We start from the raw sequence: 13,161 nt of genomic DNA on the forward strand, positions 1-13,161 counted from the left end.
TTTAGAACATCGTCCCCTTTTGTTCATATTCTCTGGAAAACTTTACTATATGATGGAAATCATTTCTTCTGTTTGACAGCATTCCTCAGTATAGCACCTTAGCCTGAATTCATCATTGTGGGTATGTTTTGCAGTACAGATTCTATTTCTTTAACATATAATATGACTAATTAGAATATCCCTTTATTTATGTGTCATTGTTATTAAACTATATTTTAATTCTCATAGGAATTTTTTTCCTGTCTAATTTTTATTTTTCATTCCCATGGGGGTTTTCTGGTGAGGATCAGAAAACCTGCTAGACAAATTCTAAAAGAGCTGTAACACTTTCTGTTTAATGTTAAAACAGTTATTGGCATTAGTTGTTCACAATGCTCTTTTCAATTTCTTAAAATATCTGGAGTACTTGCGTCAGTCACTCAGTCGTGACTGACTCTTTGCAATCCCATGGACCATAGCCTGCCAGATTCCTATGCCGATGGATTTCTCCAGGCAAGAATACTGGAGTGGGCTGCCACTCCCTTCTCCAGGGGATCTTCTCAGCTCAGCGACTAAACCTAAGTCTCCTGCATTGCCGGCAGACTCCTGACTCCTGACTCCTTACTCCTTCCCTGGAGTATCTGTGATGGTTTAATAACTATGTGAAGCTCAATTGTGTCTGACTCTGGGCAACCCCATGGACTATACAGTCCATGGACTCTTCCAGCCCAGAATACTGGAGTGGGTAACCGTTCCCTTTTCTAGGAGGATCTTCCCAACCCAGGGATTGAACCCGTGTTAACAGCTGAGCCACAAGGGAAGCCCTTAGTATCTGTAGTCATATCCTTTATTCCTTACTGATATTACCTATTTCTTTTCCAAGCTCTCTCTCTTCTCTCCATTCTCAGAAAGAGTTCACAATTTTTTTTGCGTATTCAAAGCAATAACTGCTGTTTTCCTCTTTAGTATTTTGGTTATAACATATATTCCTTAAAATTTAGTATAAAATATTTTCTAGCTACCATTATAGTTTATTTCTTTGATCTATGGATTATTTATTTAAAAGTTTTACATTTCTTAACATATGGTGATTTTCAAATTATATTTTGTTAGGACTATTTAGCTTATTTCCATTATTTTGTGATCAAAATGAATCTAAGCTATTTTGTGATCAGAATGAATCAAAATTCTAGAACTATGTCAACATTTGCTTAGTGGTGAAGTTTTAATAATGTGCAACACGTACTTTAAAAAATGTTCCTTCAACAATTGGAAGCAGTCTTCTAAGATAAATATATCAAGTTTGGTAATCAAAGAGTTCAAATTTTCTCACTCTTTTCTGTCTGATAGTGCTATTAAGTACTGAGAAATGTATATTAAAATCTCCCACTATAATTCTGTATTTTCATGTTTGTACTTGTACAAATCTTGTACTTATCTTTATTTTTGATGAAAATTTTGCTAGAATTCTAGGCCTGAATTTCACACCACTACCACCATACACACTTTTTAAATATCATAGTCAGTCAAGTTTTTGCTTCTGTTTTTTTCTCTGAGAAGTTATATGTCAGTATTGTCATTGATTATTTGAAGACATTCCCTTGTATTTCATAACAACTCTTCCAGTTGCTGTATTTTTATTTCTTTTATATATTTATATGTGAGAAACATACCATCATATTTGCTGGTTTATTACATTTAGTCTGACCAATAATTAATTTTATGTTTTGGGCCATGATTCTAACGTTTGCTTGAGTGGGTGAATGAAAGTCACTCAGTCGTGTCTGACTCTGCGATCCTATAGATTGTAGCCTGCCAGGCTCCTCTGTCCATGGAATGCTCCAGGCAAGAATACTGGAGCAGGTAGTCTATCCCTTCTCCAGTGGATCTTCCCAACCCAGGAGTCAAACCGGGGTCTCCTGCATTGCAGGCAGTCAGCCTGCAATGCAAGCTCTTTACCAGCTGAGATACCAGGGAAGCCTAAAGTTTGCTTCAGTTCAGTTCAGTTCAGTCGCTCAGTCGTGTCCGACTCTTTGTGACCCCATGAACCGCAGCATGTCAGGCCTCCCTGTCCATCACTAACTCCCAGAGTTTACTCAAACCCATGTCCATCAAGTCGGTGATGCCATCCAGCCATCTCATCCTCTGTAGTCCCCTTCCCCTTCTCCCTCCCAGCATCAGGGTCTTTTCCGATGAGTCAACTCTTCGCATGAGGTGGCCAAAGTACTGGAGTTTCAGCTTCAGCATCTGTCCTTCCAATGAACACCCAGGACTGGTCTCCTTTAGGATGGACTGGTTGGATCTCCTTGCAGTCCAAGGGACTCTCAAGAGTCTTCTCCAACACCACAGTTCAAAAGCATCAATTTTTCGGTGCTCAGCTTTCTTCACAGTTCAACTCTCACATCCATACATGACCACTGGAAAAACCATAGCCTTGACCAGACAGACCTTTGTTGACAAAGTGATGTCTCAGTTTTTTAATATGCTATCTAGGTTGGTCACAACTTTCCTTCCAAGGAGTAAGCATCTTTTAATTTCATGGCTGCAGTCACCATCTGCAGTGATTTTGGAGCCCAAAAAATTAAAGTCTGACACTGTTTCTACTGTCTCTCCATCTATTTCCCATGAAGTGATGGGACCAGATGCCATGATCTTAGTTTTATGAATATTAAGCTTTAAGCCAACTTTTTCACTCTCCTCTTTCACTTTCATCAAGAGGCTTTTTAGTTCCTCTTCACTTTCTGCCATAAGGGTGGTGTCATCTGCATATCTGAAGTTATTGATATTTCTCCCGACAATCTTGATTCCAGCTTGAGCTTCATCCAGCCCAGCATTTCTCATGATATACACTGCATATAAGTCAAATAAGCAGGGTGACAATATACAGCCTTGATGTACTCCTTTTCCTATTGGGAACCAGTCTGTTGTTCCATGTCCAGTTCTCACTGTTGCTTCTTGACCTGAATACAGGTTTCTCAAGAGGCAGGTCAGGTGGTCTGGTATTCCCATCTCTCTCAGAATTTCCCACAGATTATTGTGATCCACACAGTCGAAGGCTTTGGAGTAGTCAATAAAGCAGAAATAGATGTTTTCTTGGAACTCTTTGCTTAGGTTGGGGGTAAATAAAGTGAGAATTTAAAATAAATTCTCCATTTCTTTATTTACCCTTCAATTATGATACAATCACCTATTCCAACTCAGTTTAAAAATATGGAAAGTATAAAATAATATTTACTTGCAACTTACATAAATATGCACATACCCAGCCTTTTACTGACTCCTTGAAAAACAGATATAGAATTAAATATAGGCAAAACTTAAATAAAACATTTTTCATGCTTTAAGATAAACTGGAATCCTGCTATTTATTGTTAGGATATAGAATAATGGTAAAGCCTATGCTTTCATGGTAACAAAATGAAAAAATAAATAAATTATTTAAAAGACAATAGCTTTTATATAGTATGCTACTTCAGAATAGTGGATGCAAGGAACCCTGAGAAACTGAATTCCAGAGATGAAAATGTCTTCTGTGGGTGAGCTAAGAATCATAGCTACCGAGGGAAAAGACAAAAGCAAAAACAAAAAACACTTTTTTTCCAGGAGCAGACAGATAAAGGAGAGGCAGAATTCTTAATGATAATTTGAAATAGCATGGCAAATTGAATGAAAAGCCTCAAATATAAAATTAGATCACTCAACCTAAAATTCTCCTCTTCCCTCATTTTTTCTGAAAAAAAGTTGCTGTAAAAGAGTAGCTAGAAATTAAAGAGAACTTATGAAGTCTTAATGAGTTTCAAAGAGATTAGATTCATAAACTCTCACACAAAATTATATGAAGTTTTGGCTATTACAGCCCAGATCAAATATTTACACGATTAAAGAGATCAGTAACTGTTATGTGAGCAGACAGGGGCTTTACTAAGAAGGTTTAAAAAACATTGTAATTAAAATAGCACCTAAATTGGTAGAGTTTAAATGTTTAGTTCCCTATCCTAGCTGCCAGATGAAGGACACAACTGTTAGCTCAGGAATGCAAATTTTAAAAATTGTATTTCCATCTTCCCTACACTGTTATTTTATACCCATTATCCAGGAAAATAAAAGAAGAGGGAAAATTGAGAAGCATGAAAATACAAAAAAACCTGATACATTACTAAGAGGAAAATATTCAATAGAAACAGACCCACAGATGACTCAGATGTTGGCACTAACATTTAAACAATGATATGATGCAGTTTCAAGGAGAAAAGAAAACTGATTGTTTTCAATCACAATCAGTTTTGTGATGTTTCTTACCTAAACAGCAAATATTTTTGTTTTTCAAATATAACCCTACAGAAAGGGATAGATTGAAGACCACTTTATTAGTAATGGGATATGGGATGGAAGTCCCTTTTAAATCGAAAGATTAAAAACTGCTTCCTTCACTACTTTGAAGTACCTTAGAGAGGAAGACAAAAATAAAAGGAGAGCAGACAGGTCCAAATGAGAATGTGGATCTAAACTTCGGGGTTTGAGAATGTTGTTGCTTTGCACATACCCATGTTTGTATAAAGGAAAGACAACTGAGCTGGCACGGCTTATCACCGGCAGATTTCCCACCCCTTGGCACCATTTAATGTGGAGTAGGAGCCATTCTGATCAACTGGTGAAAGAAATAATAACTAAGGTAGCTTTTCTAATTCACCTTACTCTCAAGCAGCAAGAGGTAATTAAGAAACTCCTAAATGCTATGGGAGGAGAACACAGAATGCTGAGGTTAAAGCAGCCCTGATACAGAGACGCTGAATCCAGAAGCAGAGCTAGGTGCTCAGACACCAGTAGTGGGCACCACATCATTCCAAAAGATTAGATAGGATTAATCATAGCATGGCAGATACAAATAAGGAACCAAAACTAATCAGCCATTCTTCATCAGAAAAGAGAGAGATCATGATATTCCTAATGGGATTGAGTCTCTTCTCTGACTTCTATGGAGTCAATAAAAGCCACTCCTGGTACTAATTACCTATTTGGAGAAGATAATGAAGAGATAACAGATGTATGAAACACTGAAAAATTCCATGCGAATGTCTGGGGGAAAGAAAAAAAAAAAAAAAAAAAAACTCTTAAGAAAGACCATTAATAGGCAATTTCCAACTGTTTGTTTACTTCTGGACTTAGCCTGGAAACTGGAAAATGAAAGTAAATAAATAGCAAAAAATATACAGCTTATTTTGGCTTAATTGAGACGCAATCTAAATTTACAATTTACTGTCTGAACAACTGCAGCAGAAGTTTAGAATATAATTTTATTTTTGAACGTATATAGGAATTATTTTTAAGAACCAGTCAATAGGCTAAAAAGGCACAAATCTAAAATGGCTTTCAACTATTGTTCTTTTGATGCTTAGAAAGTAAGAAAAAATGAAAACAAAGATATCTCTTATTTAATTGATTAATTGTCTTAATCTCCCAAACCATAATCTAGAATAGGGGAAACAGGCTCTGAGTGTTTGCTCTCTTCACACCACTGGGAGGGGGCCGTCCAGGGCAAAGCCAAAGCAAGACTCTCAATAATGCAGGGCACAGAATCAGGGTCTCTTCTGCCCACACCTAAGGATGGTACTGTCTCTCCAGCAGTATAATGGTTCAATGATAATATTAATGGGAAACGAATGGGAAAACATGGGGACGTTTAAAAGGAAGTATCCGCAGAGACCCAGCTAGGACTATGAAGGAGATTATACTTAAGTGCACAGATTAAAGACAAATGCAGAGGTATGTTAATTCTGTGAGCTGCACCTGGGATGAGTCATAGCTTGTAAATGGTTCTTATTTGGATATTAGCAAGCCAAAGTTACAAAAGTTGTAAAATTACGTCGCTTTAAGGTCAACCAAACAATGCTCTGTTGCCAATAAGATATCTTCGTAATTTCCCACCCACCTACGCACTGAGTCATCACATTTCTGATATCTATCAGGCTAATTCATCAACATATAAATTGTTTTCCCCTCGAAAGGAAGTGCCACCTAGAGTGATATACTCATTATAACAGGATATGAAGAACCAAATTTCATGTAATCAACCTTCAGAAGATTGGTCCTAACTCACCCTGTCCAGCATTTCGCATCTTTTAATATTTATGCAAAAAGTATAATAAAAATGTGTCTAGAATGAATAAAAACAGTACTTTCCTTGATTTTTAGTGCTTTTCAAGTAGTCTATTCTCTAACATTATTAATGAAAATGGACCAACTTTACTTTTCATGATATACTCCATTAATATCAATTACTTAAGTCCATGTAACCTATACAACGGAGAAGGCAATGGCACCCCACTCCAGTACTCTTGCCTGGAAAATCCCATGGACAGAGGAGCCTGGTAGGCTGTAGTCCATGGGGTCGCTAAGAGTCGGGCACGACTGAGCGACTTCACTTTTCACTTTCATGCATCAGAGAAGGAAATGGCAACCCACTCCAGTGTTCTTGCCTGGAGAATCCCAGGGACGGGGGAGCCTGGTGGGCTGCCGTCTATGGGGTCACACAGAGTCGGACACGGCTGAAGCGACTTAGGAGCAGCAGCAGCAGCAACCTATACAAATATGTTATAAAAAGGGAAAGATAATAAAAGTGCTTGAATGATGAACTATTTAATGGTTATTTACCACTTATAATTTTGAATATGTATTGAATTAGAAAAAATAACATAATTAATTGTAGTATACTTTAATGAAAGGCCTCTCAGGTACCAGTAAGGTAGAAGTAGTGGGAAAAAATATAATTTATTTTTTAACTTCTAGGATTGTGGTATAAAAATATTCCCTCATTTGCTCCACTCAAAGGCAAACCAACATTGTGAATTTAATCCAAATTGAGTTACTCTCATTTCCATAGTTATTTTACCACCAATAAAAGCAATCAGCAATTTTGGACTTATTAACTCTACATGGTATACATATTATTTACACCCCTATGTTCAAATCACATTGTGACTGATTAACAGAGAAGAAACAAAAGGTATGTTCATAGACTGTTCACATAAAATATATCCATTATCAACCTTACTAACTTTTCTATTTTAGTATACCTCTTATCCCTGGCTTCCACCTTCACATCTAAACTTGACTTTAGTTTGATAATTAATCACTTTATAAAAAAAAAAAAAAACAGTCTTTTGCTCCATCCTTGCTCTTATACAATCTTCATTATAAAATTTTATGAGTTTAGTTATAAGACTTTAACTTAGTGCTCAATTATATTGTGTTCTTCATAGTGGAAATCATTCAATATCAGTGTCAGGAATGTTTCTTTTTTTTTTTTACCAACTGATTTATGGATTATACTCAATATAATCAGACAAATCCTTAAGTTTAATGAACATTCAGGGGAAAAAATGTCTACAGAAAATGGAAAGTACTTAGCTCTAGCAATCTGACTGTTTTTTGATTTCTTAAATATCTAGTTTTTGTTCTAAAGTCTTTGCTTAGTCTGTGAACAAAGTCTCATGTCTCTTATCTTGCTCTGTTAGCCATACTGATGATAAACAGAACATTTAAAGATATGATTGAATACTGTGGTTACTGATTTGGAACTCAAAGTTGGACCATTAACTGAAAATAAAATGATAATCATCAAACTATTCTTTGTCCCCAGTACTACGAGAGGAAATTAAAATGAGCCTAAAAGACAAATTCTTTACAAAGGGAGTTTTTCAGTATAGTCAGGCCATTTTATTTATCAAATCAATGATTTGACTTTAATGAAGTGATGCAAAATCTTTACAATTATATATTTTAAGAAGAATTTTATTTTATAATAGTTTTAGATTTTCAAATAAAAAAAGTGAAGATAGTAATATGCTCGTTTCCCTATTATTAACAGCTTACCTTATTACAGTACATTTCTTACAATTAAAGAACTGATACTGAATAATCATGAATAAGTAAAGTACATATTTACTAATTTATATTTGGTTTTTATAGAATTTCCTCTTTTTCTACTTCAGAATCACATTCAGGATATGACACTGCCCTTAGCTGCCATGTCCCCTTAGGCTAATATTGGCAGTAACAGTTCCATAGACTTCTCTTATGTTTAATGATGTGGATAATTTTGAGGATTACTGTTCAGGTATTCAGTCATAAGTTGTGTTCGCCTTTTTGTGACTCTGAACTGCAGCACGCCAGGCATCCCTGTCCTTCACTACTGCCAGAGTTCACTCAAACTCATGTTCATTGAGCCAATAATGCCATCCAACCATCTCATCTTCTGTTGCCTGCTTCTCCTTTGCCCTCAACTTTTCACAGTATCAGGGTCTTTTTCAATGAGTAGGCTCTTCGCATTAGGTTGCCAAAGTATTGTAGCTTCAGCTTCAGCATCAGTCCTTCCAATGAATATTCATGGTTCATTTCCTTTAGGATTGACTAGTTTGATATTATTGCTGTCCAAGGGACCTCAAGAGTCTCCTCTATCACCACAATTTGTAAGCATCAGTTCTTTGTATTCAGTCTTCTTTATGGTTCAAATCTCATATATTTACATGATTACTTGAAAAACTATAGCTTTGACTATATGGACCTTTGTTGGCAAAGTGATGTCTACATTTTATATGCTGTCTAGGTTTGTCATGGTTTTTCTTCCAAGGAGCAAGTGTCTTTTAATTTCCTGGCTGCAGTCACTGTCCACACTGATTTTGGAGCTCAAGAAAATAAAATCTGTCACTATCCTCACTCTTTCTCCATCTATTTGCCATGAGGTGATGGGACCAGATGCCAAGATATTAGTTTTTAGAATGTTGAGTTTTAGTCAGCTTTTTTACTCTCCTCTTTCACCCTCATCAAGAGGCTCTGTAGTTCCTCTTTGTTTTCTATCTTTGGAGTGGTATCATCTGCATATTTGAGGTTGTTGACAATTCTCCTGGCAATCTTGATTCCAGCTTGAGCTTGCTGACCTTAATCACAAGGCTGTGTTAGAGTTTAACTGATTTTTTTCCACCATAAGGTTAGTTTTATTCCCTCCCTCCATATTTTGCCCTTTGGAAGGAAGTTACTATGCACAGCCCATTCTTAAGGAATGAGGAGCTATGCTCCACCTCCTTGAAGGTAGAGTATCTATATAAATTAACTGAAATTATTTTATGTAGATTTATATTGTACCCAATGATGTATTCAATCATTTATTTACATCAATATGGACTCATATATTTATTTTGTATTTTTGGCTTATAATCCAGTGTTACTATTAATATATCTATTTGGTTGTTCAATCTGTTGCATATTTGAAACACTTTGAGTTGACTTCTGGTTACTTACTTGTCTCTTTGGTATAGCCAATTCATAGCAATTTGTTTTATTTTTATTTTAAATGTCCTTACTTTCTGGCACTGAATTTCAGGCTCATTTTGTGCATTTCTGTCTGAGTCTTAGAATCAGCCATTTCTCCAAAGAGCTCATTTCTTTAATTGAAAATCATATTATAAACTAAGATCTGGGTATTAAGTGTGCTCATTGTTAATGAGGTGTCATTATCACCATCCCTCTCAAACGACAGAGAAAGGAATTATATGTATATATACTAGTGTGTATGCATATATCTCTAAAATTTATATATGTGATAATCTATATTCATATTAAGTTAAATATGAGTGAATAGTGCTGTCTTCAAATTTAGTATGGTATAATGGATCATCCTAGCTTCTTTCCTTACTTGTGGACTTCCATTTCAACAATGAGAAAACTGGCCCCCACCATCCATTTATTTATTAATGCTTGATCATTCAATTTCAGTTTATATGTAGATTAGTATCAGAATTGCTAACTTGTGCCCTATGTGAGAAATAGCTTTATTAATGAGTAAACAGGACTTATGTACAATTTCTGATTGAGAGTTACAAACTCTGCTCATTTCCAAAATTACTTAAGCCAACACCATTTCCCCCCATGCCCTTCAATGAGTTTGTTTCATAAATTTGTAATAGAGTTAGATTGTTTTGTTGTCACATTCTGAATTCCATCTGAAGAGCTCATGACAGCCTAAATAATTCTTTTAAAAATATATATGTATTAATGTTCAATCTTTGTTCCATAAATTTATATGGGTTTTAAGAAAGACATTGCATTCTATATCCCTTATTATAGTATCAAGCAAACTAGTTTCAGTGTTCTAAAAACTGCCCTTTGCTTCACTTATCTAGCTATTTCCCCCAGCCTCCAGGAACTCCTGGAAACCACGTTCTCTTTACTATTCCTGTTGATGTTCAGTCACTAAGTCTTGTCCGACTCTTTGTGACCCCATGGACCGCAGCACACGAGGTGTCCCTGTCCTTCACTATCTCCCAGAGTTTGCTCAAACTCATGTCCATTGAGCTGGTGAAGCCATTCAATCATCTCATGCTTAGTAACCCCCTTCTCCTCCTCTTGTCAATACTTCCCAGCACGAGGGTCTTTTGCAATGAGTCAACTCTTCACATCAGGGGGTCAAAGTATTGGAGCCTCATCATCAGTCCTTCTAATGAATACTCAGGGTTCATTTCCTTTAGGATTGACTGGTTTGATATCCTTGCTGTCCAAGGGACTCTCAAGAGTCTTCTCCAGCACCACAATTCAAAAGCATTGATTCTTTGGCACTCAGCCTTCTTTACTGTCCAACTCTCACATCTGTACATGACTACTGGAAAAAAAAAAAAAAAAAAACATAGCTTTGGCTATATGCACCTTTGTCAGCAAAGTGATGTTTCTGCTTTTTAATACACTATCTAGGTTTGTCATAGCTTTTCTTCCAAGGAGCAAGTATCTTTTAATTTAATAACTATCACTGTAGTTCTACCTTTTCTAGGTTGTCAAATTATTTGGAATCATACAGTATGGAGACTTCTAGACTGACCCTTTAACTTTAGCAACACATATCTAAGATTCATTCATGTTTTTTCATGCCAAACTCTCTCCCAAAGTAATGATCCCAGTTGGTATTCCCATGAACACCAAATGCAAGTTCCTGTTGTCCACAGTCTCACAGGCAATCATGTTGTCAGTGCTTTGCATTTAAGCCATTTTAAACATATATAGCAGTATCTCACTATTGTTTTAATTTTCAATTCCTTATAATAAACTATGTAGAGTATATTTTCATTACATATGATCCATTTATATATTTCTTTGGCAAAATGTCTATTCAGATATTTTCACTGCTTTTTTTTTTTAATTAGATTTTTTAATTACATAATGCCAAATGTTCTTTATATATTTTGGATTCAAGTCTTAGATCAGATATGTGGTCTGCAGGTATTTTCTCCCACATTGTGGCTTTGTTTTTTATTCTCTTTGCAGCTGTTCATTTGCTAAGTCGTGTCTGTCTCTTTGCAACCACATGAGTGTAGCACATCAGGTTTCCCTGTCCTTCACTATCTCCCAGAGTTTGCCCAAGTTCATGTCCATTGAGTCTGTGATGCTATCCGACCATCTCACCTTCTGCCTCCCCCTCCTCCTTTTGCCTTCAGTCTTTCACATCATCAGGGTCTTTTACAGTGAGTTGTCTGTTTTCATTGGGTGACCAAAGTATTGGAATTTCAGTTTCAGATCAGTTCTTCAATGAATTTCCAGGGTTGATGTCCTTTAGAACTGACTGGTTTGATCTCCTTGCAGTCCAAGGGGCTCTCAAGAGTCTTGTCCAGCACCACAATTCGAAAACATCAATTCTTTGGCACACAGATTTCTTTATGGTCTAACTCTCACATAGACCATGTACATGACAACTGGAAAGACCATAGCTTTGACTATTTGGACCTCTGTTGGCAATGTGATGTCTCTACTTTTTAATACGCTGTCTAGGTTTGTCATAACTTTTCTTCTAAGAAGCAAGTGTCTTCCAATTCTGTGGCTACAGTCACCATCCACATTGATTTTGGAGCCCAGTAAGGGAAAATCTGTCACTGTTTCCACTTTTTCCCCTTCTATTTGCCAAGAAGTGATAGGACTGGACGCCGCGATCTTCATTTTTTGAATGTTGAGTTTTAAGCCAGCTTTTTTACTCTCTTCTTTCACCTTCATTAAAAGGCTCTCTAGTTCCTCTTCACTCTCTGCCATAGAATGGTATCATCTGCATATCTGAGGTTGTTGATATTTCTCTGGAAATCTTGATTCAGCTTGTAACTCATTCAGCCTGGCATTTTGCCTGGTGTACTCTGCATATCAGCTAAATAATAAGGATGATAATATGCAGCTTTTCCTAATTTTTAACCAGTCACTTTTTCCATGAAAATTTCCAGCACCATAAGCTTAAAAGACTATCCATTCTTCACTGACATACCCATTTCTTTGCCAAACATGAGGCGATTACGTCATATGGGTTTATTTCTAGACTTTCTATTATGTTCTATTGATCTATGTGTATTTTTTTGCCTCCACCAATATCACACAGGTGACACTTGCTTATTGTAAATTTATCGTAAGTCTTAAAATTGGATAGTGTTAATACTCTGAATTTGTTCTTCTTCAATATCACATTAAAAGTTCTATATCTTTGCTTTCTCTTTATAATTTTAGAATCTCTTTATAAATGTCAAGGGTATTACTCACTATAATTCTGACTAATATCTCATTGAATATATTGATCAAGTTGGAAAGAATTTGTATCTTACCAATATTGAATCTTACAATACATGAACAAGATTATTTTGCTATTTAGTTAGCTCTTTGATTTCTTTCCACACAGTTCTTTAGTTTCTCACATATTTATCCCATATATATTTCTTTAAATTTATAGCTGCTGCTGCTGCTGCTAAGTCGCTTCAGTCGTGTCTGACTCTGTGCGACCCCATAGACAGCAGCCCACCAGGCTCCTCTGTCCCTGAGGCTCTCCAGGCAAGAACACTGGAGTGAGTTTTCATTGCCTTCTCCATGTATGGATGTGAGAGTTGGACTAAAAAGAAAGCTGAGGGCCAAAGAATTGGTGCTTTTGAACTGTGGTGTTGGAGAAGACTCTTGAGAGTACCTTGGACTGCAAGGAGATCCAACCAGTCCATCCTAAAGGAGATCAGTCCTGAGTATTCATTGGAAGGACTGATGCTAAAGATGAAACTCCAATACTTTGGCCACCTGACTCATCACAAACTCCTAGAGTTGGTGATGAAGAGGGAGGCCTGGCATGCTGCAGTCACTGGGGTCCCAAAGTTTCAGACACAACTGGTTGACTGATCTGAA

General features: G+C 36.4%; 1 non-coding gene across 1 annotated transcript; it reads right to left on the reverse strand.

Annotated features, from left to right (window-relative positions):
• Positions 1 to 267: 267 nt before the first annotated feature.
• Positions 268 to 329, reverse strand: LOC133050264 (U7 small nuclear RNA). The gene has a single exon (XR_009691579.1). It is a non-coding gene; the product is annotated as a U7 small nuclear RNA (small nuclear RNA).
• Between the last annotated feature and the right edge of the window lie 12,832 nt (positions 330 to 13,161).

The sequence above is a fragment of the Dama dama genome, chromosome 31 (genome assembly GCF_033118175.1).
Source record: "Dama dama isolate Ldn47 chromosome 31, ASM3311817v1, whole genome shotgun sequence".
Taxonomy (NCBI): Eukaryota; Metazoa; Chordata; class Mammalia; order Artiodactyla; family Cervidae; genus Dama; species Dama dama.